We start from the raw sequence: 27,634 nt of genomic DNA on the forward strand, positions 1-27,634 counted from the left end.
CACTGGCCAGGTGGCCTGGACATGAGGAGGGAGCAGGGCCTTGTCAGATGCTCATCTGATGCTCCTGGAAGTTGGTTTGCAGAATCAGACCCCCAAAGTTCTCACTTTCTAGAGTCCATTTTTATAGGAATTTCTTCCTATGTCAGTCTATGGGAATTGCTTCATCATGCTGTTGCTGAATCAGTGAGCAGATGGCACATTCCTGATGGCTCCGTGCTGCCAGATGTTATCTTGTTCTTTGGTCTCCCATTCTTGAGGCTGTTGGGTGGATTCCAGTCTGCCCTCCGGGGGTCCTCTAGTTATTTCCACTTGATGCCTTCTTCAGCCGATGGACACTGGATTCTTAGGCTGGCACCTCCCTGATCATTCAGTTATTATCCACACCAAGCATCCATCCACATACATCCTCTATCTCTATTTTAATCACAATTGTTAACAAAGCAAGATGAATACAACAAAAGGGCGGGGAGTCTCTGGGTGCTGTTTCTGTTTTTACAGAGTATTGCTTTGAGTCTCTCTCTGTCAGTAGTTGTTACAAAGAATTGCTTTGAGAACAGACACTGTCTTAGAATGTACTAACACAATTAGCAGCTTGCAAGTTTCACACACAGAGGGAGAGAAACAGTACCAAAAACCAAGAGAACTCTTAACTAGTAATACCCTGGAATTTAAACTATAGGGAATCAAACTCATTTGTGATTTTAATACAGAGCTTCTTTAATATGATTCAACAAGCTCACTATTATGGAAACATTGCTACTTTCTCATTTTTACCATAAAATAAACCAATTGGAATATAAATATTGTACATTTCAGTGTATAGTGCAGTATAAACACGCCATTGTATGAAATTTTAGTTTGTAGTGACTTAGCTAGTGCTTTTTATGTAGCTTGTTGTAAAACTAGGCAAATATCTAGATGAGTTGATGTACCCCTTGGAAGACTTATGTGCTCCCTCAGGGGTACACATACCTCTGGCTCAGAATTACTGTTTTAAATTACACGTATTTTATTTGCTTCTGCATGTAAGGTATACCAGCTTTGATTCCCTTACACATGGGTGGCAGGTATAAATAAGTCTGTGTCTCACTGAATAGTAAAGGGGGTCTAACTTATACATTCTATACCTCACTTCTGATTTTGGCCGCTTGCTTCTTTCTCTTTCCTTCCATCAAGCACAGGGAATAAGCAATTCCCTGCACTGCAGTTCTCTCAAGTAGCTGTGGGAGTAACCAGCATCCTCCACACCAAGGATGAGTGTATGTCATATCACTGACACACTCTTCCAGCGGTGACTCAGCTTTCCAGTGAGCGTGGCAACAAATCACTTCACAGTAGCCTGGCTAGGTATGTTTACTCTCTTACAGTTTTAATAGGCCCTCTCCCAATGGCTTCACTACCAGGAACGGGGCTTCCCCACAGTAGGACAGACCTTGTTGTCCTTCCACTGCAGCATGTTTCCTGAAATATGACCTCCTTTCGTCCCTCACTAGCCTCTTTAGGTTTCAGAGTAGCAGCCGTGTTAGTCTGTGTTTGCAAAAAGAAAAGAAGTACTTGTGGCACCTTAGAGTTAGTCTCTAAGGTGCCACAAGTACTCCTTTTCTTTTCACCTTAAAAAAAGTGAAAAGTGATCACTTCACCTTAAGTGATCACTTTCGTTACAGTGTGTATGGTAACACCCATTGTTTCATGTTCTCTATGTATATAAATCTCCCCACTGTATTTTCCACTGAATGCATCTGATGAAGTGAGCTGTAGCTCACAAAAGCTTATGCTCAAATAAATTTGTTAGTCTGTAAGGTGCCACAAGTACTCCTTTTCTTTTAGCCTCTTTAGGCACACTTTCCTGGCCCCACTGAGCTAAGCAGGGCTTCTCTGTAACAAGCTAGGGGGAGCCCCTGGGCCTCTACAGCCTAGCTGGGAGAGTAGGAGCATTGCTAGAGACAGGTCATTAATATGCCTATAGCTTTTCAGTGTAGCTCACAAACACACTGTTTTTATTACGGTATGAAATGAGATGTTATTAAAAAGTGCCAAATGGAGATGAATAGCTGAGTTCATGCCATCTGATTCATTGCATGGGATTCACTGAGAAGGAAGAACTGTGTGTGGTGTGGTATGTGTTTGTTTTTTTTTGTTTTTCCCCCCTCCACCCTGTGTGATCCCTTCCTATAGGACCCATTGTCCTAGGTTTCTCTGTCCTTTGCAGACCCATGTTCTCCCATAGGTTAGATGTGAAGAGGACATACTTGGTTTAGAGTTTCATCTGAAACATTTCCTGTTGCCCACAGTGGACTCCAGCAAACTTTGGCTACTCAGCTTCTGGGCTGCTAAGGACCCAACTCCAGCAGTTAAAATGCTCTGCATCAATAACTAGATTCAGAAGCAGGGCCCTTTGAACAGCCTTGTCACATTCCCCCAGCTTCATGAGGTGTATTAACAAGTAGGTGTTTGATGTAGCAACCCATTCCCACGCTCTTCTGGTGAGGTCCAAATGGAATGTGTGGGGTTTGTTTTGTTTTGTTTTGCTGACACCAGTACTTGTGTTAGTTTCCCAGAGTTCGATGGCTTTTCCTGTGAGTAGCCGAGTACTAGGATGAATGTGCTTTTCCATACGTTTCTCCTGGGTAATGCTCACTGAGTCACACAGATATAAGCAAAACTTGTGTACCTGAGAATAGACATTACATGGTTTAACATAACAAGCAGATGCATGAAAGAGAAACAGTCAGAGGCACTGAGTACAAACTCAGCACTAAAATGCACAGCTTAGTCCCTGCCCGGGTAAAGTCAGTCAAAGAGTGTTTTCTTCCAGATTACACAGAAGTGAGGTTGAAATGAGTATCCTCCTGTTTATGCAAATCACGGACAGTATGGGGTAGTGGTTAGAGCATTGGGCTGGACGTGTAATGCGTTCTAGTCCCAACTATACCTTTGACTTGTTGTTTGACACTGAGCAAGTCAATTAGGATATGTCTGCAATGGAGCTAGTCGGTATAATTCCCAGTTTGAGGAGACATACCTGTGCTAACTCTGATGCTAATGCACTGAAAATAGAAATGTGGTGCAAATGGTTGGAGGGGCTAGTCACCCCGAATATGAACCTACGTTCTTGGATGGGCTTATACTCAGGGCTGCTAGCCACTGATGCCACTGTGGCTACATTTCTATGTTTAGCATGCTAGTTTGATCACAGCTAGTGCATGTATGTCTCCTAGAGCTGGAAATTCTACCTTCTAGCTCCTGTGTAGACATACCCTTGACATGCCTCCTTTCATAACATGGGGCTAATGACTACCTCACTTAGTTAAGTAGTTAGATCATTGCATAAATAGTTCTGTGCTTATGTCAAGTCTTAATGAACGCTAGCAAAGAACACATGCCTAGCGTGCTTTGCTATGACCCTGTTCCCCTGAGGGGCAAATGTTTTCAACATGGCTTGGAAGAGGCAGGAGAGGGAGAACCACATCTGACAGCCATCGACAAAACCTGCTAATTTCCTTACTGTAGACATCTTAAAAATTAACCTTCTTCTACCAGCTCACTGTTCGCTAGAGTCGTCAAATACAATTCCGTTACTTGACAAATGGACACTTAAAGGAGGTCTCTTCTAGGGTCTTTTGCACCGGGGGAACTCTTTAGAAGTTAGGTTATCTTGCCAGCTCCACTCAAGAGTCTGCTCTGAGCTGCAGGCAGGCTCACCAACCTCCTGTGGCTGGAAAAACTACCTCTTAATTCCCGAACATGCTCCCATTCTAGAATTCATAGCCCTAAATTGAAGCAATCCTGGTGTATTATGTTCCTTTGGAGTCCAGTGTTTTTAACAATCCGCATAATCGATTCAGAAATGCTCAGTCTGGGCACTCCGGGTCCACAACTGACAGCAGCTTATCAGACACAGGCACCTCATTTACTTGTTAGCCCTCAAGATAGATTGTTTTTTGCTGCTAAGGCTTGCGAGGGCATATTTGGAATATTACATACAGATGGCCTCAACAAAGGAAGAGATGAGGGCAATGGGACTTACTTGAGGGGATTAGTTTGGTCTGTCTGAGGAGGAGACTGACAAAACACAACCATGTTCCACCTTGAGAGGGAGGGGCAAGGGACCAAGAGCAAAACTACTCCCAGTGTGTATATATAGTAAGTACCTAAATACTTGTGAGAGATACCATGGGAGAGAGCAGCTTGGACTTCAGAGGCCGATTCCATTGTGTCTCTCTTGCAGTCCTGATAAGTTTATACTAAATGTAACAGTAGAACTAGGTAATATTAGTGACTTTAAGGCAAGAATTAATGTCTATTTGGAGTCGGGAAAGATGCCTATTGGCTTCAATGGGCACTGAATCAGGCCTTTAATGTGTTGCCCTAAAAAGCATGTAAGAAGCCAAGGGATGGACTGGAACGGACCTATGGTTAAATCTCTGCCCCCAGCTGCTTTGGCAACTCGTCATATGACCACAAACTTTAAGGGTTTGGCTTTCATAACTGCATGTTTAATTCGCAAACACACATTGTGTGGACATGCAAGCTGGTATAGGAAGCTCAAATGTGCTGTCTGATTGCTTGTGCACTTAAGAAAATCAAGCCCTAAAGGCTCCATAGCTATGGGCAATAGTGTGGAGTAGGGGGCTGCTTGATATATATAAAAGGGCCAAATGGCCTGTTGCTGATGCCTGATCCACTGCTTCTCAGTAGCACCCTGTCTCTTTTGGCCTTGGTTTATAGTGTCCATTGGTACTTGTGCTGGTTTAAGAACATTGCAGCTGTTCTTGACTGAGGAGCAAAGATATGTTTGCTGATATGTTTCATAGGGAGCTCTCAAATGGAAGGATGCATTGTTATTTAAGAGGAGTTTCTTGCCTGTCTCTTTGGAATTATGTGGTTCTCTTCATTGTTGAAACAGCGAGTGAGAGCACTGTAATTCCAGAACAGCAGAGGAGGACTGTACAGGGAAGACCCACCATATGAATTTGAGAGCAAACTTATTTTTGTGGCAGTTAAGAGGAGAAATTATTTAAAAATCTTAATAAACACAGGCTCTCTTCCTGCTGCAAGGCCCTGATTCAGCAAAGCATTTAAGCACAGGAGTAAATCCCACAGATGTAAGAAAATATTTACTCAAAACCAGGAAAATAAAGGTTTCAAGCCCCTTTTGAATTTAAATGGTACGTGTGTGTAAATGTGTTGCTGAATCAGGGCTGTTCTGCCAAAATGGAAAGAGAGGAAAGGTGGTAAATTTGCTGTGGCATGAGTAGGAATCTGGGGAAGAATCTGAAGATACAGCCATGGAAAGGTACATGTTTAACAATTACTGCACGGGTTGCTGGCAGGCGCGCACACACACTGAAATTGGACTGTCAAAATAATCCTCATGTTTGTACTCATTGTCTGTAAACGTCTAGACTATCAAGATTTTATTTTTGATGTGTTGTAGTTGTCTTGGTCCCTGGATATTAGAGACAAGGTAGGGAAGGTAATACGTTTTATTGGACCAACTTCTGTTGGTGAAAGAGACAAGCTTTTGAGCTGTCACAGAGCTTTTTGTCACATGACCTGAATGAAGTATGGGAGATGTAGTCCAGCCAGGGAGCCTGGCACATAGGAAGGAATGGGGCATCATGGTCCAGAACTACAACTCCAATAAGGCAATGTGCCATTATGGGAAAATGCATTTTAATGTTGAAGTGATTTGAAACCAAGAATTTTGGATCAGTTTGATTACCAAAACTTAAAGGTTTAGTTTCAGTTCAAGTTGAATGTTTCACTTCGATGAAAAATATTGAAATGAAATAGTTGGGCATTTCTGAAAAGAATTTTTGGGGATTTCTGTGCCTCGACATGAAACAAGAAAGTTACACGAGTGAACTGGTAGAAGTCACTTAAGCACTTGGATTCAGAGACTGAAGTGATAATCTCACTTTTAACAGCAGTAGCTTCTTCTGCCGGTGTAGAAAGAATATTTTCTTCCTTTGGACGAATTCATTCCAAATTTGAGAGATTGTTTGGGACCTGAAAAAGCAGGAAAGCTTGTTTTTTCTTTTCCAGATGATGAACAAACAGGAAAATGAAGGTGAAGACGACTGAGTTAGCTGCAGAAGCCAATATTTTAAGTTTCTCATGTTGACGTGGCTGACCTAGTTGATTTTAATTATTTTAATATTTCATTTAAGTGTGAAACTATTTTAACAAACAAACCTGATTTTACAAACTTGAATGTTTAACTAAATTCAAAAATGAATATGCTTGTTTTGTTAAAATATGTTTGCTGTTGAAGAAAAAAATCCAGAATTCGTAACGTTTTTGTTTTAGTTAAATAAAACAATTTAAATGTCTGTCTGGTGATGTTCTCCTCCTAATACAGCCTGGCAAGAAAATCTTCCAAATATTAATGATTAACCCGTTGAATTGGAGATAGGTCACCTTCCAATGACTTCATAAATATCTGCTTCAATTACCTTTGGTAAAGGAAATAACCAAACAGGCAGTCATTCATTTTCTGATATAGCTGTAAAACTAATCTGAAAAGTTTTTTCAAAATAAATCACTTAAAAAACTTATAGTGTGTACCTTCTAAAAATGAAACCTACCTCTATCTCTGAGTTGTGAAGAATATATTTTAAGGTTCTAGCAACCAACAAGAATGCACTTTTATGTGGAAATCCATTATTAAATAGTTTTTTTGACTAGTGATTTAAATAATGATTTAAATCAAATTGATTTAAATCAAATCCAACCTGTTTCTAAGTTCTATGGTTCAGGGATTTGTGAACTCCAAATAACTCTGTGAATCCAAAACATACCTTGGAAGGTTTACACATCCCTAGTGATGTTGATGTCTTTGTAAAATATCTTATTGTACCAATTGGAATGGGTCCACTTTCTAGGAATTCAAGAAAAAAAGGAGTACTTGTGGCACCTTAGAGACTAACCAATTTATTTGAGCATAAGCTTTTGTGAGCTACAGCTCATTTCATCGGATGCAATATGCCCTGAAATTTTAAAATCAAAATAACTAATCATAAAACAGCTTATTCATAGAAATACATAGTATTTTTTTAAAAGAGCTCTTGTCCAATCAACTATTAAAGATCAGATGAACCCACTCTGGAAAAAAGATGTGATTAAAAGATTTCCTATGTATTGTCAAACTCCATCAGGAACAATTCACAGGAAGTAATACTTGATTTCTAGTACATTTGGAAACATGGGAAGAGAGTGGGGATGGGGGGAAAATACAGAACAACTGCAGTGGTTGACTGCGGTGTCCCACGGTACCATCCAAACTGGTTTCTGTTGCACCACTTCATAATAGTACTGTAATTTGTCATATATTTACCCGGGAAAATTGTTCACAGCATCTGTTTTTCAGTGAGGCTCTGTTTTTAGCCTATTAGTTTGAACTAAGATAACTTCCACATGCTTTAGTTAACTGCCCAAGGTCAAAAACATGAGTCAGATTCTCACCAAAAAACTAAGGAACATCCTGGCTCGCAGTTCATTACTTACTCACTCAGGCATTCTGCCATCCTAAAAACAGCTTTCTGTTTCCACAAAGTAAAACCCTAGTCTAGCTATTCACACCTAAGCACCAGAGAACCTTGCAACATGCTTTGGCAATTAGTCAGGCTTCATAATCCTCCAATTTAGACCTTTACAGACATTGTTGGAGAGTGGGAGCAAGGGAAAGCATGGGTGTGTGTGGGGGGGGGCTCACAGGGCAGTTCACACTCCAGTGAATTACAGATAGTACAATAATCTTTGCTGCTTTTTTTTCCAAGACAGGACCATCTCAGATCCAAGGACTTCATTTTCCATAGTTTCTTTAAAACAGTGTCACTTCTGAGAGATCACTATAACCCCTTTTAGACCAGTGGTTAGCCAATATTCAGGGTCTTGTGGGTTGTTCTTGTTAGGAGGAGAAATTAATGGTACTCAGATATTTATTTGCTACAATCCTGTTTCTTTACAAAGAATTTACCCAAAGTCCTTTTTCCCTGAACACAGTAGGAAGCAAGCAATTGGAAACAGTTTCCTTGTTTAGTATTCCAAGCTTCTTTCCAGCCAGCACTCTGCCCAAACAGCTCCCTGCAATATCTTTGGAAGACCATGTTACATGAAGTATATGAATGGTTTGTGTCATTGTAAAAACAGGAATTATATGCACTCCACTGGGGGAGGGTTACCACAGCTACTCCAAGAAGTAAAAACAGTAGGGGATGTTTGTAGCAAATCACTCAGGTTATAACACCTCCAGAGAAGTAGCATCTCCTGGGGAGGTTCATGTATTCTGGTTCAGACTGGATTCTCCAGAGACTAACAGACACAAAGGACTTTGGGATAAATAGCCGGGGCTTAAACTGATTCGGGGCTTTCTTCCTGATCCAGCAAACAGATAGGACCTCCTTGTGGAAGGGTTGGAAAGGTTTTGGCCTAATGGGGCCCCATAAGACTGCTGGTGACCTCTGGTAAGCTGTGAGCATGCGTATAGGTGCATTTATTGTTTTTGATAGATTTTCTCTATAATACTTGTACCTGAAGATGTGCTTGCTTAGAAAGAGCTGTGTGGTAAGTTGTAACTGCCGGCAAGTGCACTGGTCATAGCCCTCAGAGAGAAAGCAAAGCACAGGGCCTGGCCTTTTTATGCAGACTGACTTGCTGGGAATATTGCAGTATAATCCAGGGAGCTATGTAGCCTTAAAATCATTGGGCCTCTGCCCAAGAGAGGTGACAGCTGGGAGTTGGAATCCTTTAAGTGGGTGCCTTCGATGGACCATGGAGTGGGAAATACAGGTTAGCCTAAAACTGTTACAGCTCTCTCTCAGCTCTTTCTCCTTACAAGTGCGTCTCTGGCTGTTCATAGCTTTCTGCTGCCTTCTCTGTCTGCTTTTGTAGTGTTTCTGGCTGCTTCTGCTCTGAGACACACACCCCACCATCAGAATACTACCAAGCCTTCAGTGTTTGCATTCAACCGGCAGTGATGCTTCTTCGCCCACATAGCTCCACCAATCTTGCATGTGGCCCATGTGTTGGGTGATGATACCTATTGTTACAACTATTTTACACCAAAAGGCACTGAAATGCTTCTTACATTTATCCTGAATGAAGGGTAGTTATTACTCCCACCAGCTTTTCTGAGGTTTCACCCAACTCCCAGCATAACAATGTATATGTCATATAACACATGACAGCTGACTTGTTATGACTGTTTCCTTACTGATGGGGGAGAGACAACAATTATTTGTGAGTAAACTTTGCTTTCTGAAGATAAATATTAGAGGAGCTCACCTTAAAAGAATGAGTGAAATACCAACTGGATGGAGAGACCCTTATGACTGGAAAAAGAACAAGCTTGCTTTTCTATTTAAAATATTACTCACAAGGCATCCTGAGAACATGTCTGACTAAAGCACACAGTATATTGTGATGCTGAAGATTTGCTTCTCGGGCACATCCGTGTCATTATGTTGTTGTTTTCTTTGTATTAATGCACTGTGGTCAGGCCCATACAGGCCTAGATGTTATGAGAATATGAAAGTGCTGTAACAGATTGAAATTGTATACTAATGTCTATATGTTTTGAGTATGCTATACCGGGACTGGAATGAACTCTTACTGTACTTAGATTTAGTCGAAGTAAAAATCCTAGGGGTGAATCTTCAGCTAAGCCCACTATACCCTGGGTACTGCTTGGGAAGGGGTCTTTTGTGGCCCTCAGTCCTGGAGCTGGTAGTACTGGCTGGGACCATGATATACTAACTGGGAATTGCTGGAGCACAGCAGCACTCTGGCCATACCCTCACGGCATTAGGAGGGCTGGGTGGCACAGAGCTGCTATGCCAGCTCAACACCACTAAGGGAATCCTGGGCTGGCTCCAATCTGGACTTGCTGGTAGCTGCAGTTTTGATGTTATGGAGAAAAATGGCATCAGAACAATGAGCTGTGGAGTGCAGAGCCCTAACAAGTGAATTACCCAAGTGACACCAAAATTCTTATCTGTTACCATGAAAGCTCTATTTCTGTGAAGATGTCCTAAAGCTAGGATTGAAAAGTATTGCTGTTATACAGGCCACCAATCACTGTCCGTCATTATTACACAGTAACGAAGCCTTCTGCAGATTCTGTGCTAGTCACACCAGGAGTTGCCTTCCTTGCTCTGTCCATTTTCAGGTCCCTCTTTTCTGTCTGTCTGTCTAAATAGTTATGTAATTATCCTGTCATTACAAGATTTTGTTCTCATCACGCAATTATGGTCAATAGCGATCAAAGAAAAACGACATGGTCATGAGAGCTCTGCACAACGATGCAAAACAAAAATATTTAAATGCCCAATTTTTTGTGTTGCATAAAAATAAAGTAAAACAATTGTAGTGGTCCTCCCGCCCCCATTTGTGCACAATTTTTGATTGGCTCAAGCTGGCTTTTATGTAGCAGCAGCAATAGTCTCTGGTTCCTTGTCATGGTGATTCAGTAATACTTTACTGTTGTCATGGTTGCAGGCTTACAACTAAAGCCATCACAGTTGCAGCGCTGTTTTTATTCATCGTTTGAGTGTATAAACTAATTAAGTAAACTAACGGCAGCAGTCTATTTTCTAGGCCTTGTTTTTGTAGTACTCCATTTCAGAATCACACTATTTTTGACCATCATCCTAAAAGATCAAAATCCTGCAATGCCCGCGTCTCCTTGGGTAATTCTAGCGTCCTAAAACTGCACAAAGTTCGCTGATTATTTGAGTGCCTGAGAGAGGTCCTCTTGGAATCGCAAAGGCTTCTGGAGAATCTTTTGAAGAGCTAAAATAAAGCTGCTAGTCCATGCATTTCAACTGAGTTGCATTCCTTATTGCTGCTCTGCTCATGGCAGGCACCCAATCAAAATGTTTGGTTTCTGAGTTCATGCTTTGCTTTGTAAAAATAGTGGCAAAATGATACAGAGAGAGTCTTATCCCAGGCATGTCACTCCCCCAACAAGCAAAAAGGTCTGGGAGCAAGAAGTGATCAGGGTTCTAATAAACAGCCAAAAATACCAGCTTGAAAGTAGCATGCACAAAATGTTCTCCTAAATCTGGACAGGGTCAACTGATTTCACGGTGTGATGTGCAAATTTATTTTCTATTTAAAAATTAGCATTAAAATAAACCACACCAAATGGATACCCTGATAACATGGGGAGGGACCAGCAGTTGGGGTGTGTGATCGTGATAGTTATGGCATGCAACAGAATTTTGATGGAAGCATGAATTTTTGTCTTTGCAAATACTGAACGAATGCTACAGCTGTATTTGAACTGAAGCTATATACAGGTCAGTAAGGGGCAATACTGACACAGTGCTTTTTGCTTACCTGTACGGTAAGGAAATGTGTGTCTTTGGGGTGGAGTCCAATCAGCAACAATGATTTAAAAAACATAGTCAATTCAAAGTGTCCTATGGGCTGACACCCCCCCCCCCTTCCAAATGCACGTGGCTGTTAGCCTGGTGCACTATTGGTGATACGTAAACTATCTAGCTTTGTCCTTTCTTTAAATGCGTATTTCCTGCTGAAATAAGGTGAACATCTTAATGAGTTTCTACTGATATCACCCTAAGCTTGATGCAGCTTATCTGCACTCCAGTCTGGAGTTAAGCAGTGCTCCGTGGAGTCAGTCACTTCCTCTTCTCTCTCTTCACTTGTAAACAGCACTAGAGAAGGGAATGGAGTATGTGGAATAGGTCTCAGTTGCACAACCAGCATTTTGCTAGGTCGTTTAGGGTCCTAGGTCACTTTTGAAAATAGGTTTAAGCATCCTAAGTCATTTAAGCCCTTTTGAAATATTACTGAAAGCCTCATTCTATAAAAAGTGCATTCAATACTCTGTAAAGACATACATCATTTAAGATCTGGGTTTGTGCAGTGTGCTTGTCCCCTGTACCTGCATCTGTTAATACGCTCCTAGAGCAAAGCTAGCAGTGTACTGGTAGGGCATCTGATCTAGTGTCCTGTCTCTAAACATCCATATAAATATATGATTCTTTTCTGAAACCTGTTAGGCTCTTGACCTTAATGATGCCTTGTGGCAATGAGTTCCACAAGTTAATAAAAATGTAGGCTGAACAAAAAAAGTCCTATCAGTTTTACACTTGTTGGCTTCCGATTTCTGTGAATGCTCCTCTTGTTTTTGTATTATAATGAGAGGGTAAATAGGAATGTCCAATATCTTTTCTATGCTCTGCATTATGTTATATATCCATATCATGCCCCCTCTTGCTTTATTTCATTTTTAAATTAAAGAATCCTGTTCTCTCCTCACACAGAAATCTTTCCATGCTAACAGTTCTTTTCTTTTTCTGTCTCTGACCCCCCCGCCTCTATTTCTTATATATCTCATAAGATTGTGGTGACCAGACTTGGACACAGTGCTCCAGATGAGGGTGTACCACTGATTTATATAATGGCATTATAATATTTTCAGTGTAACTCCCTAACCCAGTCTTTAAACGTCATAACACTTCGTTTGCTTTTTGACTGTCACTGCAAGTTGTTCAGCTGTGACGCTCAGATCTTTTACCTGGATGATTTACAATTAAGATAGAACCCAGCAGTGCTTGGGTGGTGGTCAAATTATTTCTCCAATGTTTGTTACCTTGCATTTTTCAGCGTTTAAGTTTTGACAGGTCTTTCTGGAGTCCCGTGCCCAGTCTTGACTAACCTAAACCTAACCTAAATATTGACTAACCTAACCTAAATATTGACTAACCTTGACTAACCTAAAACTAACCTAATATTTCTGCATTCTCGACAAATGTTGCCACCTCACTGTTCTGTCCGTTGTCCAGGTCACTGATAAATCTGTTAAGCACAGGACCTAGCATGGATTCTTGGAATACCTCAGTGTTACCTTTTTGTTATATTGAAAACTGACTGTTCATTTGTACTTTTGTTTTTATCCAGTTTCTAATCCATGACAGCACTTTGTCACACCCTAGGACTGCTCAACGGATTTTACTCCATGATCTCTTGTGAGTGACTTTGTCAAAGTTTTCATGAAAGTTTAACTACTTTTGTCTACTGGGGTTCCTTTATCCCCTACTCTGTTGACATGCTCAGAATTCTAGTAGATTAGAGAAGTATGTTTTTCCTTTGAAGAAGCTGTGCTTTTATCCTCCCAAATTGATCTGGGTGTTTTAGAACTCTATTAAATTGTCTGAATTGCTAATTAATCTAGTAATGAAATAATAATAATCCTATTTCTTATATAGCACTTTTCATCAGTAGAGCTCTAAGCTTTTTACAAAGGAGGTCAGTATAATTATCTCCAATGCACAGGTGGGGAAACAGAGGCACAGAGCGGGGAAGTGACTTGGCTACTTAGCAAGCCAGTGGCCAAGCTGGGAATGGAACACAGGTCTCCCCAGTCCTATCTGAGTGCTCTATCCATTAGGCTGCACTCCCTAACATTTATCAGTCTATAATTCCCAAGATCACGCCTACGCAGTTTACTTTGGAAATTGGTGTCCTGTTGCATTTGTTACTTATAGTGAATATCCTGGTTTTCCTTCTGTGGTGTTCTTCACAATGATGTGTATCTACAGTTGTGGTTTCCAACAGTTGCTGGAGTCCTTAACTATGGTGACCGAGGCTTGATATTTGCCATGGTGTGTTTTCTTTAGCTCAGCCACCAACTGGAAAGATATGAAGAGGGAGCATGCCTAGGAGCTCTGATCCTGTATAAAGTGCACCGATCTGGAATTGTGGAGAGGAGAGATGAGAAAAGAGCGGAGTCTGGACAGTTGGAAGAAGGATTTTGAATTTAGCCTGGTCTACACTAGAAAATCAGGTTGGTCTAACTAGTTTGGTCAGGGGTGTGAAAAATCTACAGCTCTGAGTGGTGTAGTTAAGCCACTTTAAGCCCCCGGATAGACAGCGCTCGGTTGACCCAAAGAATTCTTCTGTTGACCATGCTACCACCTTTTGGGGAGCTGTATTATTTATACCAAGAGAATCCCTTCTGTCATTCTTAGGGATTGTCTACACTTAAAACGCCACAGTAGCACAGCTGTCACTGTAGCATTTTAAGTGTAGGCATGCCCTTTTTAAAATTACTCTGAGAAATGGCATACATCTGCATGTTAAGTTTTGTGCTACAGCGAGGGGGTGGGGAACTGTACTCTTTTCAAGTGGAAGTGTGATTAGCATAGCTGCTGCTGGCATTCCCAGGGTTGTAACTGTGGCAAACCCTTAGCTTTCTACTGTTCTGCTGATGCCTCCTTTAACTGGCTTTCAATATTCAGCATCCTTACCTGGTTTGACTAATATAGAGATTTTACCTTTTTATCATTGTCCAGCATGTAAAGGGAATTTGGGCCATATATATTATTGCCCTGTGGCTGTAGAAATTGGGTGGGGTTCTAGGTTGAATTTTCAATGGGACTTCTGTGCTCCTAAAAATCAATTAGCTTCTCTTGAAAATCACTCCCCTAATGTCACTGCTGAACAGCCCGTGTTTGGGGCACTGTTAGGTGATGATTTTGGAAGCTGAGGTGCCTCCTTCCACACGCTTAGGCCCTGGGTCATTTTCATTAATCTGGCCTTGAAGAGATTGTGATACATGATTATCTGCCAAATAAATAATGTTGTGAGCTGGGTTAAACCTTGTTATAGGTTGAGTTAAAACTGATGTGTGAACATGTTCTTCAGTTCGGATAGTTGTGAGACAATTAAGAGGCCACACCTAAAACAAGGCCTACTAATCCGCCCAGAAACTAGAACCGTGAAGGCAGAGGATTTGACTGCCCATGTAGGCTTATGTGTGAAAAAAGTCAAGCTGGGTTAAAAGACACAGAAGGTCAGAGAGTCAGAGGCAAAAAGCTAAAAGTCGAGCAATAGCCTATGAGCACGGAGTATGGGCTTGTCTACACATACAGCGCTGCAGCGTGAAGACACTACTACGCCAACGGGAGGGCTTCTTGCATCTGTGTAGTTAGTCCACCTCCATGAGAGGTGGTAGCTACATTGACAGGGGAAACTCTCCCATGGACATAGTACTGTCTACACCAGGGTTTTAGTCGGGATAGTTATGTCACTCGAGGTGTGGATTTTTCACACCCCTGAGCAAGGTAGTTCTACCAGTGTACGTTTGTAGTGTAGACCTGGCCTATGGATCTCTGGAAAAAGTGGGTGTTTGTGTGTGTGAGAGAGAGAGAGAGCTTTTGGGTCTTATATTGGCTAAAAACGCTTGGAGCTGTAAGCTAAGCAACTATTCCTTTGTTTCTGGTTCCTCCTGCATTCAGAGAAGCAGGACCTTTTATATCCCTTGCAAATAAACAAGATTGCATTGAAGAAAATACCAGACTCTATCATCAATTTCTGCTCCCAGCTGGAACTTTCCTGGGGCCCCAAACTTTGACTAGCCACTCGGGTCAAAAAGGGGTGACAGTAAGGGGGCTGAGAGTCCTGACAACTGAGTGGCCTTGTAAACAGATTAAGCCATTAAATATCATAGGCCTTGGACACTAATGGGAAGACTCTCTGCTTATTGGTACTGGGTTGTCACTTTTTGGGGGGAATGAATTGATAGTTGCCTGCTTCTCTTTTTAATCTCCCTAGCTACATTTGAACACAATGAAGTGATCTGTGAAGCCCTATTAAATGCTTGCTGTGACTGCTCTCCAGGGATTCTTGGTGCTTATGGGCCATGAATTAAAAAATAAACTGCTTCTGCCTCTTTCCTTCCCTGCTCATAGGTGAAGGTAAGAGTGTTTGGCAGGTTCTTCTGCAGTGCTGGAATGAGAACCAGGTCACTGAGGAGACTGCCAAAACTTTGATGCAATTACTAACAATAATACTGTAAATGTGGGCCTTTCTCTCTCCTGTGCCACAGTACTACAGCAGGACACAAGGCTGAGAATGGAAATCTGGGACTGTCCCACTGGGAACGAGACATTAAATGTCTTTGTTGTGCTGATGGTGGTGATCTGAATGCATGATGTGGCAGGGCCTGAATGCCAGTGTGATGCTGAGTTCTAATCAATGCTGACATCAGATGCTTGAGCAACAGGATGTCCAAGAAAGATGCTGTGCCCTGCTTTTTAAAATTCAGTCTCCTTCAGTAATGTACAGCAAATAAGCTCCATTTAGATGTTCTGCAGCAAGTAATGAACACCAGAGTATCTCAGCCAAATAGAAGGCCCTACTTCTACAATTGGAACAGTTTTCATGAATCCCACTATCTGTTACTAAATCAATACTAATAGGCCAATAACAAAGAACCACCTGGATTAAAAGGAGTAGCCAGATATATTTTTCTAAGTCTGGATGATTTGCCAAGTCATATTACCATAGCATTTCTTGTTCAGCCATGGTATATGGCATTAACCAAAAATCAAGACAAAACTGACACCTTCCATTGCGCTGGGCCATGAAGTTGCTGGATCAGAGGCAGGTTTCCCATCTGAAGAGAATCTATTTTTTAAAAGAAATTATGGCTATTCTAGAAGAAGGTAGTTATACAGAGTCAAAAGTTCCTGGTAAATTGCTGTAATTTTGAGGAATGCCATTATTAAACTAAGAACAATCCAGTCGAGGCTTAATTAGAGTTAATTGAGTAAAAAAGCAATCCGTGTTTTCCACCTTAATGCTGGGTTGGTTTTTTTTTTTTTTTTTTGGTTTTTTTTGTTACACCCAAATTTGGCAGAAAGCTATTTCAGTCTCTTAATTATATTTGTTTTTGTAGAGCTGCATGTCTGCTGGGAGCATCAGTTTATTCTGCAAAATGTAACCATTTCTCTTTGACAACCAGAGTGATCAGTTTCCTCCACTTGGACAGGAACTGGGTTGCCAACACCAGCTGCAGATCTGACTACAGCAGAGTGTGTGGGGTGGCTTACCTTTAGAGGTAGATGTTGTTGCACATTTGCTACTAAAACATACTTGAAATGACATTTCATATCCTGTTATCACCAACTGAGTTTGTTTTGCAATCAAACACAAAATATTAGAAATGTCTGTTTAGATTGTAGTAATATTTTCAGTGCTGTCATCTACTTGAGTTAATTTTGAAAGCTAGAATAGGATAACTTACTGTAACCTCACCTTTTTAAAGCCGATTTCCAGATAGCATTTAGCACTAAGCGTTTGAAAGGTGCTGAATACCCCCAATTTAAATAGTGTAATTATGTGGAGACGTACTTGTAGAAAGCTTTCTCTTCCCACCCCTCAAGTAGGGTTACATACGAGTTTTTGTTACCTTTACTTGACAGCAGACCATGGCTGGCTCTAGGTTTTTTGCCACCCCAAGCAAAAAATTTCAAGCCAAAAAAAAAAAAAAAAGGGTGGCCGGAATGTCTCCCCTGGAATTATGCCTCCCCAAGCACGTGCTTGCTTTGCTGGTGCCTAGAGCTGGTTCTCCGAAAAGATTCCATAAACTCTAAAAGCAATTTTCTTTTGAAGAAATGTCCTAAACTTTAGAAATACTTAGCGTTACCTTACTTCCTGACACAATGTTCAATAGTTTGTTTTCTTTAGGAGGAGTCTATTTACATTCTACTTTATAACTGCACATTTGCAAGAAAAATTACTCAATGAAATACAGGGACTGACTTGAGAAATGCAGCCTCCAGTTTTTCACTCAGTTTTATGCTTGCAATTGATTGTGAATGTGAAAATGCCAGCTTAGAACCATTTTAAAAATCAGGCCTATTACCTTGTGTCACTAGATACGGAAAGAAGAGATTCAGAAGAATAACCTCAGTATCAAAGGGGCATTACAGTTTCAGGGTATGTGAGATTTTGTACTAGTATAAAATAGTTAAATATTAATGCTTTACACGGTAACAGTATAGCAATGCTTACCTGAGAACTGTAAAACACATTACAAACATTAATTACCTCCAAATATCTCTGGGGTGATAGGTAAATAGAGGTGGGTGAAAAATTCACAGCAAACGTTGCCTCTGTCCAAGAATAGACAGCAATTTTCTCTAATTGTGTTTATTTGAAATTATTTGCTGAATAATTTTTGGAGATGTCTGGTTGCAAGTATTCAATAACCGAAAAAGGAGGGAGACACAGGGCTGTTGGTAAGTTTCTGTTCCCTAAATTGAGCATCGTAACTCCTAGAATCAGATTTCTGAAGCAAATATTTACAATTACATTTCTGAAATTTGCTTTCTATAAATATTCTGGAATGTTGCTTTGTTTGCTTTTTCAGCAAGTGTTCTTGCCACTAAGCTCATTTGGCTAGAATTTGTTTGAAAAATAAACACAAAAGGCGACACACATGGGCACTGGGATTACATCTATGTTACGCATCCCTGATACACAATTGGGGATCAGTTACAGCTGCCAATTATAGCACTTAATCCTTTAGCTCAAGTTGCAGAGCTCTTGGTTCAATCCCTGTTACCTCCAGGAGATGGGGTCCATCTCACGAAAGGGAGGTTCGTGTGGGATTCAAACTGCTGTGCCCTCGGACGCTCAGGCAGTCTTCTTCTGTTTAGACGTTTGAGAGATGTGGGCTAGCCACTTAGGAATCTGTTACCCCCACGTACACAGTGCGTTTCCTTAAGTATGCACTTAAGGAATTTTTTGGTCAGAAATTTCCCACTGTTATAGTGACCTGCTGGTATGAAATGTCCATTTGCAAAAATGTAAGTCGCTGTCTAACTCTGACTTAATTTTAATTTTTTTGTCCACAGTACAAGTGTGGTTTTGTGTTTGAATATTTGTATGGAGAGGATTGTGTGTACTGAAAAAAGAACCCTCTTTGGAAACAGCACTGATAGAAGCAGCATTGTTGTTCTATGCTTCTCTATACAGTTTGTAGGGACTCATGCTGCAAGAGCCTCTCAGATAAAGCACAGCAAAGGCCTATGCATAGCAATAATCACAATGAGAGACTGTGTCCTGCTAACGTAACTCATTTGTCAGGGTGAAATGTCTGGGAATACAAAGTGATCATTAAAAACGAGTGCATAGGAAAACTGTTTCCTTGCTTGTGGTGTTTATGAATACTCTGGCTATGCCGTGGATAACTAATGTTTAATATTCTTGTACTGTCAGCACAATGAGACAAAGCAAGAGCCTTGTAGTTATATGTGAAATAACTTCATTATTTAAACTTTGACCACAAATCAATTTGCCAACCAATTTGCATTGTTATTTCAATGACCCACCACCCGCTCCAGGGCAGCCATAAAAATTAACTGTATAAGTCCCCAATTGTCAAATGAAAGTGCCACAAGTTAGGTGAAAACAAAAAACAACAAAAAAAATCTGCCAAGGTCCTGACCATTTGTGGTTTCCTTTGACTTCTATGGGAGTTATGGGTGCACAGCATCTATGAAAACAAGGTAATTTCATTTAGTACCTCACTTTAGACACCTACATCTGAAAACTTTAGCTATCTTTTCCAAATGCAGCCACATCTGGGTTTAACAGTACAATCTCTTAACAGCACAGAATACTGTTACATCAGTTTAGGGAGGGAAGAATACTCTACCTATCTGAAACTGCACGGGGAACTCTTATAGGCAGAATGTAGTTACATCGGTATTTGGAGAGAAGCCTGGGGCCAACAGGCCTGCCTTTAGCTCTTGTATTTTTCATTTGAAAGAAGACAGCCTCTCCAAAAGCAGAGTACCCCATACCGCTATGCAATGGAGTCAGCACTGACTCTGAGAGGAAGAGTGCCACCTACTGAATCTCAAACTACTTTTTAAAGAACACTGGGTTTTAACCATCCAAGTACAGTTAAACCCTGCTTTTGAGAGCCGCCAAGCTCACTCACAGCCTAAGGCGGTATTATATCTAATTATAACGTTACATGGATGTTCCCTCCTATAATCAAGGAGATCATCCTCTTAGATAGTGAGGCTGTTCCATTTTCTAATAGATGCCTCTGCATAAAGCCACAGTGTTTTAGGTACTTCCTTATCTCTGTTGTGTATGTAGTGGAACCCACTATTAGTGACCTTAATTCTAATATGTTGAAAAGGAGTGAAAGTCCAGAATTTCTTCAGTTCACGTCTGTGGACTTTGAATTCTCTAACTGTGAAAATCCATTTCACTCACAGTGAAGTTTAACGCTTCTTCCCTTGGAATGCAGTATACAATGCTGCATTCCATCTACCAGATATGTATTAAGTGCTTTTTTTCTTCTGTGCTGTTTGAACAGAGGTGAGATGGGAAGAGGAGAAAAATTGCCATTGCTCAGTGGGAATGAGGAATCCCTGCTTTTGATTTGCTGCAGCTGCTCTAATCAGGAGCAGGGACAGAAGAGGGGTCCATCTTGCTCCAGCTGCTTCCTATTATGAGTGAGAATACAACTTTACTATTATTTATTAATCATGTTTATTATGGCAGTGCTTGAGAGCAAACCAAAAGTGGGGCCTCACTGTGCTAGGCACCATGCAAACACAGAGTAACAGTCCCTGCCCTGAAGATCTTACAGTCTAAATAGACAGGTCAGACACAGGGCAGGGAGCAGGGGTAAAACACATACTGAGTGACCAATGGGATGCCGTGTATATTAGTTCCATGATTTTTTAGGGTGGGGTTTAGTGAGGAAGGGATAAGCAAATTGTGTGTGGGGGGAGGAGGAGGGGAAGTGAAGGGAGAGGAGACATTGAAGGGATGGGGCATGAAGAGGACAGGGTAGAGGGTAAGAGGGGCAGGTGTGGAGTGATGCTGAGATGGAGACCGGGTATGTCTACACTGCAATCAGGAGACGTGATTGCTCCTGGTGTAGGTGTACCAGAGACAGCTCTGGTCTAGCTCAAATAACAATAGCAGTGTCGTCAGGGTAGCAGGGGTGGTGGCACAGGCTACCTCCCTGCCCAGAAACCTGTGTGCAGGGCTGGCTCTACATTTTTTGCCGCCCCAAGCAGTGAAAAAAACTGCTGCTGCGGACGGCAAAAGGAAGAAGCTGCTGCCGATTTGCGGCTGGCAAAGGCGGGCGGAACAGAGAAGCTGCCGCTGAATTGCCGCGGTGGCCAGAGGAACTGCCGCCCCTTTCCAAATGCCGCCCCAAGCACCTGCTTGGAACACTGGGGCCTGGAGCCGGCCCTGTCTGTGTGCATACTGGAGTGGCTAGCCAGAGACGCTGTCCAGGCTGCTGCGGCTTCGCTGCTATTGTTATTAAAACTGTAGAGAGTCCTTTGAATGTCCAGAGCCCTGTTTTGTCTGCTTTGGCGGCTGGTCCTACTGGCTGGTTTCTCTCTGCAGTTTTTCCCCAAGGCCATATGGCAGGGCAGAGGCCCCACCATGGCCTGGTTTCAAAGTGTACTACAACTGTAGGAGGTGAAGTGAGACCATGCCATCACTCCCAGGTTAAAAAAGATGGAGATACTTTGCTCTCTTGTTTGTTGTCTAATTCTGCCAAAAGGCACTTTTTTTGTGCTAGGGGGAATTGATTCTGAAAGGTCCACTCTACTATTCAAATGTCACCTTCCAGACTCTGTTCTTTCCAGGACGTTAAATAAGTGTCCACAGGTGTCAGTGGCATTTCATATTACATTGCGCATGTGTAGCGAAGAATCAAAAGCAGTTTTACGTTTTGAGACGTGTATGCAATGACCTTTACAAAGCTGTAACGTTTTTTAGTGGGGAAAAAGTTTGGAGAGAATAGAGATTGTGGGAGAAGAGTTCAGATGCCTTGTAAGAAAGATTTCCAGTACTTGTTTTGGTCAAGGATAATTCAAGAAGAAATAATCTACCAGGTGGATCACCTATTGGTCAGTATTTATTCTAAAGCAGCAGCAGTAACAAGCCTGTAGAATGTCACCACATTAGAGCATGACATCTCCTCCATCATCCTAATTAATTACATTGTGCAGATCGTTATTGTGGTCCTCAGGCTCAGCAGGCCCGGAGAGCCTAGCAATTAAAAGAATTATAGCAACTTACAAGGCAGGCCCACTGTTATTGCCTTGTAACTGCATTTAAAGGTAATTGAATGGATTTTTTGGCTTCCTAGGCCCCACAAAAATAGTCTGCAGGAAGGAATGCTGCCTACTGCCTGGAAAAGCTAGACTCTAATTGATAAGTAACTGCACAATAAACAATGCAGTCTTGATTAAATAATATCATTTGTCAGTTGCAGGTGAGTGTTACTTTCTTTTCTTACAGCTAAAACTTTCAAGCCATTCTCTGCAATATGTATTTCCATTAAAATATGTGTCTGCAGGATAAGGAGCATATTTCACTATCAATGTCCGTGGAATGTCCCTGCCTCCCATTAATAATAAATATGAGCTTATGAGCTTCAAATGCATGTATATGCTCATTGCATTGCATCACCAGCCCTCAAGCACCTGTGGACCCTGGCCCAGATTGTCAGAGGTATTTAGGTGCTTATCTCCCTATGATGGAGTGTCCACCCCACTCTGGACTGAGCGTGGTTAAGGTGGCTGGGTAGGCTGAGTAACTGCCTAGGCTGCACCTGAAGGAGGAGCCAGGGAGCAGAGAACTGAGTGATTGCAAGCAGGCCCACCTGTGCAACAACAGGCAGGGCCTATAAAGCCAAGTGGCTGGCTGCAGGGAAGTAGGTTGCAGTCATTCCCTGAATGGAGGGAGTTAGTAAGCTGGCAAACCCAGAAAAGGGGAGAAGCCAGATGGGTAGGAAGAAGCCCAGGGAAACAGCAATAAGAGAGAAGATGACACAGAGACCTTGGCTGCTTGTTATAGGGTACCTGGGCTGGAATCCCCTACCAACCACTGGGAAGGGGCAAGGATGTTGAAGATGCCAGCCAGCCAGCTAGCCAGTGGGTCTGGAAAGACTGAATTCCCTGGAAGGGGAGGACTCAAGTGACCTGGCCAGAGGGCCAAGCCACGAAGAGGAGACTGTAGTTACTGGAGTGAGAGGGGCTGCACAGTAAGACAGAATGGGGGAAGACACCACTGAAGGGGGAGTACAAGACTGGGAGAGCTAATTCCCAGGATGGCCAGCAGGAGGTGCCACTGCAGTGAGAGGACCCTGTGATACGCCCATTGACTTCAATGGGAGTTAGGTGCCTAAATACCTTTAATGATCTGGATACCTGTGACAGATGACCCCAACTTTCAGCGATCCCTCAATGGAAGGTTGATTCATAGTAGGTATGCTTTCTAATAACTTGGGGGCAGAGGTGCAAGGAAACCTGGTCTTAATGTTCACTGGGGCCTCATGTGCCCTCATGTCTGATCTATAAGTATAGCTTAGTATCCTGGCCACTGGCTTGACGAGCTTTGCGGCAGATTTGTATGGGGATGCCAGAGTGCGCGCTATGTTAATGAATAAATTGAAACCTTCCAAGGGTATGTTGTACACAGGCATGTGGAAAACATTTGGAGGAGCCAAATAAATTTAAAAAATTCAAATGGAGGCTTGGACAAATTTTTCTTTTTGCCATGTGGAAGGCTGAATCACAGCTCATTGTTGTCACTCACTTAGATGTGTGTATTTCCCTAGTAAAGAAAAGTCCCAAGTGCCAACCTTCTAGCTGAGGGGTAGACAAACTTTTTGGCTTGAGAGCCACATCGGGGTTGCAAAACTATATGGAGGGCTGGGTAGGGAAGGTTGTGTCTCCCCAAACAGCCTGGCCCCCACCCCCTCTCTGCCCCCCTCCCACTTCCTGTCCCCTGATTGCCCTCCTCAGAACCTCTGACCCATCCAACCGCCCCCTCCTGGGACCCCCACCCCTAACCGCCCCCCAGGACCCCACCCCCTATCCAACTGCCCCTTCTCCCTGTCCCCTGACTGCCCCAACCCCTATCCACACCCCCCGCCCCCGACAGGCCCCCTCGGACTCCCATGCTTATCCAAACCGCCCCCCCTTCCCCTGACTGCCCCCCGGAACTTCCTGCCCCCTTACCATGCCGCGCTGCCCGGCAGGAGCGGTGGGCCAAAACGCTGGCAGCGCTGAGGCTGCAAGGGAGGGAGAACAGCAGGGGAGGGGTTGAGGGCTAGGCTCCCCAGTCGGGAACTCAGGGGCTGGATGTGGCCTGCAGGCTGTATTTTACCCACCTCTGTTCTAGTTTCAACTCATTGATGAACCAAGTTCTCTAGCATCTCCTTAGGTGCTGGTTAAAATCTTTCCTGTGATGATGATGTAATGGATAGTCTTCGGTGGACACTCACGTAGCCATTTTGTCTTTTCAAACTGTGTTGCTTCCTTGGTGTGTTATGACTTCTCCCACAAGCATATTTACTGCATTACTTCAAATGATTCTAGCCACCCTAGATGATCATTTGCAGGCTAGAAAGTTGTCAAGGAGGTCAACTTTATCTTCGGCCCCCACCATCTGTCCCCCACCAAAAAGAGCAGCAAGATATGGGCCAGATCCTCAATTTTGTAAATTGGTGTAATTCTATTGTCTTCAATGGAGCTATGCCAGTTTACACCAGCTAAGGATCTGGCCCACTTTGAACTGGAGAGGAATGTGGTAGAGAATCTTGTTCATTTTAGTGAGTATGAGGTTGTCTAATAGATTTAAAGACCCCTGGGAAGGCTGAGATTGGTGGTACTCTCAGAATATTCAAGTTAATACTGTTAATTATTTAAATAGAAGATGCAGTTCTTCTTAGAGCACTTAGCACCATTCTGTGAGTTAGTGATGACAAATGATAATTAACTTCAAGGGTCAAGTGGCAGGAGATAAACATACATTATTTGGATGGTAAGCTGTTCGGGCCAGGGACTGTCTAGTACTCTGTTTGTACAGTGCATCACATGATGGGGGCCCTGCTCTTCAGTTAAGAAAAAGTATCATAGAAGGGGATCGAAGGATGAAATTTCCCCATAGTTGAGTAATTGCTACCTTAGCCCTGGATAACTCAACTCAACACTCATAAATGGTAAATCTCTTACTTGGCTTGATGATCAGGGTATTTTGATTCCTGTTCTGTAAAAGGATTTAGATTTGTAGTGAATTCCATTTAGTAATGGGCTCAGGGGGATGGTAGCCATTTAAACCAAATAAAATATCCTACAAACTGACTATGCTACAGACACTGGCATCTGACAGTTAGGTTCCTAAATCCATATTTGGACACCTGCCTAATTTTGAGCTTAGCAGTGGAGGGGATCCTGTTGGGTGTCTAGAGGCTGATAGTTATTAGCAGTGGGGGAACTTATGGTAAGTGTGCTTAGAATAATATTGCAGAGATGGGAAGTATAGAAACGCACAACAATAAGTTCAGCCTAAATTTTCAAAAAAGTGAGTAGTGATTTTTTTGGGGGGGGGTCACAACTTTAAATTGTCCAACTTGAGAGACCCCCTGGAGTCAGATTTTCAGAACTGCTGGGTACCTGCCCTCAGACAGTCAGTCTTCTTTAAAGTGTCTGAAGTTGGGCACTCAAAATCATTAGTCACTTGTGAGACCTACATTCTTGATCGTAGAACATAAATTTAATTAATCACTCTGTTAAATAGCATAGATCAAAAAAATTCTTGCTGCTCAGACATGGGGAAGATATAACATCTTGGTAAGAGCTAAAGGAATTTATGGGACGTCATAAAGACTATCTAATTTCATCCTCCAACAGCAAGGCCATAGCTGTTTAGTTTGGAGGAAATCTCTGTTTTGAGGGTGTTTCTATATTGGCTGAGACAATGGTATCTTAGGAAGATCATATGTTTAAAAACCTGTGCCAAACTACACTGTTTCCCCTTGCAATACTTCCTATGCAAACATTTTTGTGTAATGCTAAATTCCTTTGTTGGAGTATTTTTCATGAGGACAAAGGTTCTTTGAAAGGCAGGAGCCTGCTGCAGTTAGGATGCTTCAGAAGTAACATACCCATTTTCAATTTGAAAACTCAGAAATGGCATCAGATATTTGAAAAGCATGAGGAAGTGAGAAACTTCATGTAAATGGCTAGATTTCATTTTCTACATTTCATGGTAATTAATACTCTCCACAGCTCCTTAGAATTTCACAGTTTTGCACAAGATCTGTTTTCTAAATTCTGTTTTGCTTTCCTTTTTGCCTTGGGCCAATTTGTCCAGTAAGAACAAAATTTTCATATCTATGGAAATGCTTTTTGTCCTAACAAATGCTCCACTTCCAGTTTTCTCTTGTGAAAAGTCCTTTCACAAGCCTTTTATTTTAATGGGAAAAGTGAAATATTTGAAGAGAAGCTGTAAAACAAGATTTCCTACCCCCTCTTTCTGTTGAATTTGACAACTCTTTATAAATTCACCCTACTTCTGTAAAGTCCTGTAATTTGCCTTTCTGGCTCTTCTTTTCAGGGGTGATTAAAAGCCCACTTATGAAACTTCCATCCCATTTAAATATTGTGGGTCTCAGTTTATGTAAAAGAATATTCCCTTTCAGGCTGGTTGGTGTGGAGAAGTATTTGGCTGTTTGCTTAGTGTCTCATCAGCCAAATAATCAGATTATGGTGTTTGGCTCAGCAGCCCTGAAGGAAAGGAAGTAACAGACAGACTGTAGTAGCAATATCTGTCTTGTTCAGAATGCTGTGGTTTAACGGTATAGGGAAAAATCAAGGAGCAGGATGTCTAAATGGAGAGGAGAGATGGAACAACTGCAGCAGTGGAAGTGAGGGCCTGGCAGATGGAAAGCTACAATTGTTTGGATCCCAGCAACTGTGTCCCTGGAACCCAAGAAGAATGATTTTATTTTACTGGTTGTCACCAATGTGGTAGGTGCTGTACAAGCACAAAGGAAAGAACAGTCCATGCCCTGAATTGCTCACCCTCTAGTAAGACTAACAGACTTCTTTGCAGAAAGGGGTACAACTTACAAATAAAGTGGGTCTGGCGATGGCTGGCCATGTTGCAATACATAGTTTTTAGTAAGGTATATAGGCTACCCACAGCTGTCTCTCAACTTCAGAGAAGGTGTCAGAAGAGAGGTTTAAAAGAGTGAATAAAGGAGACAGTGTGGGTGAGAGATGAGTAGGTAGGAAGGGATGAGGTTACAGGAACAGGTGGATTGGTTAGTAAATCGCAGGCAAGAAACCTCAGCGTTAGTTAAACTGAGATTATAATGATGAGAGTAAGAGGGTAAGGCCTGGGTTAAGGTCCAAGAACAGGGGGATGGGGGAGTAGATAACAGCTGGATGGAGTGCTGCCTTGAAGGAGAAAGGGGATGGAAGCAGTAGGGATCCAAACATGCTAGTTCTTTGGTAATGATTGTGGAAATGGGGTAAGAGGAAGGGAGGCTGCTAGCAGAAAAAGTACTTGCAGAGGTAGTGTTACAAGGGATAATCCTGGTATTGGGGTGTGCAAGGAGGTGAAGAGAGTGAATGGACCTTAGGAAGTAAAGTAGGGCAAAGAGGGAGTAATAAGGCCAAGACTTTCTACTCCCAGGAGACCTAGCTGGCTCAGAGAGGTGTGAACTTTTCTGGGGTGTGGATTCATTTTCTACGTTAAAAACAAGCTCTAACAGGTCTAACGATGATTCGAACAAGAACAGAATCAAGCCGCCTTGTAGCAAAGATTACTAGAAGGTGACTGGGATATGATATGAATCAAAGCAGTTTCTTCTTTTATTCATTTATTCAAAGACATCTAATATTTTAATGTGAAATCTGAAATTCTGTGGCCCACTTTGAATGCTGGAACTGATACTTGTGATTGAGACATTGTTTCACTTGTTAGGCATGGTCCTAATAAAGGCCATCCTGCGTTCCTTAAAGAAGTAATTAGTCAA

At 42.1% G+C, this 27,634-nt stretch overlaps 1 long non-coding RNA gene across 1 annotated transcript in view; it reads left to right on the forward strand.

Moving 5' to 3' along the window:
* The window catches only part of LOC144267610 (uncharacterized), a 58,830-nt gene that overhangs the window by 18,276 nt on the left and 12,920 nt on the right, over positions 1 to 27,634 (forward strand). The window contains exons 3-4 of the long non-coding RNA XR_013346641.1: positions 12,931 to 12,998; positions 13,650 to 13,816. This is a non-coding gene — a long non-coding RNA (uncharacterized LOC144267610). The remainder of the gene's footprint in view (positions 1 to 12,930; positions 12,999 to 13,649; positions 13,817 to 27,634) is intronic.

The sequence above is a fragment of the Eretmochelys imbricata genome, chromosome 7, assembly GCF_965152235.1.
Source record: "Eretmochelys imbricata isolate rEreImb1 chromosome 7, rEreImb1.hap1, whole genome shotgun sequence".
Classification (NCBI taxonomy): domain Eukaryota; kingdom Metazoa; phylum Chordata; order Testudines; family Cheloniidae; genus Eretmochelys; species Eretmochelys imbricata.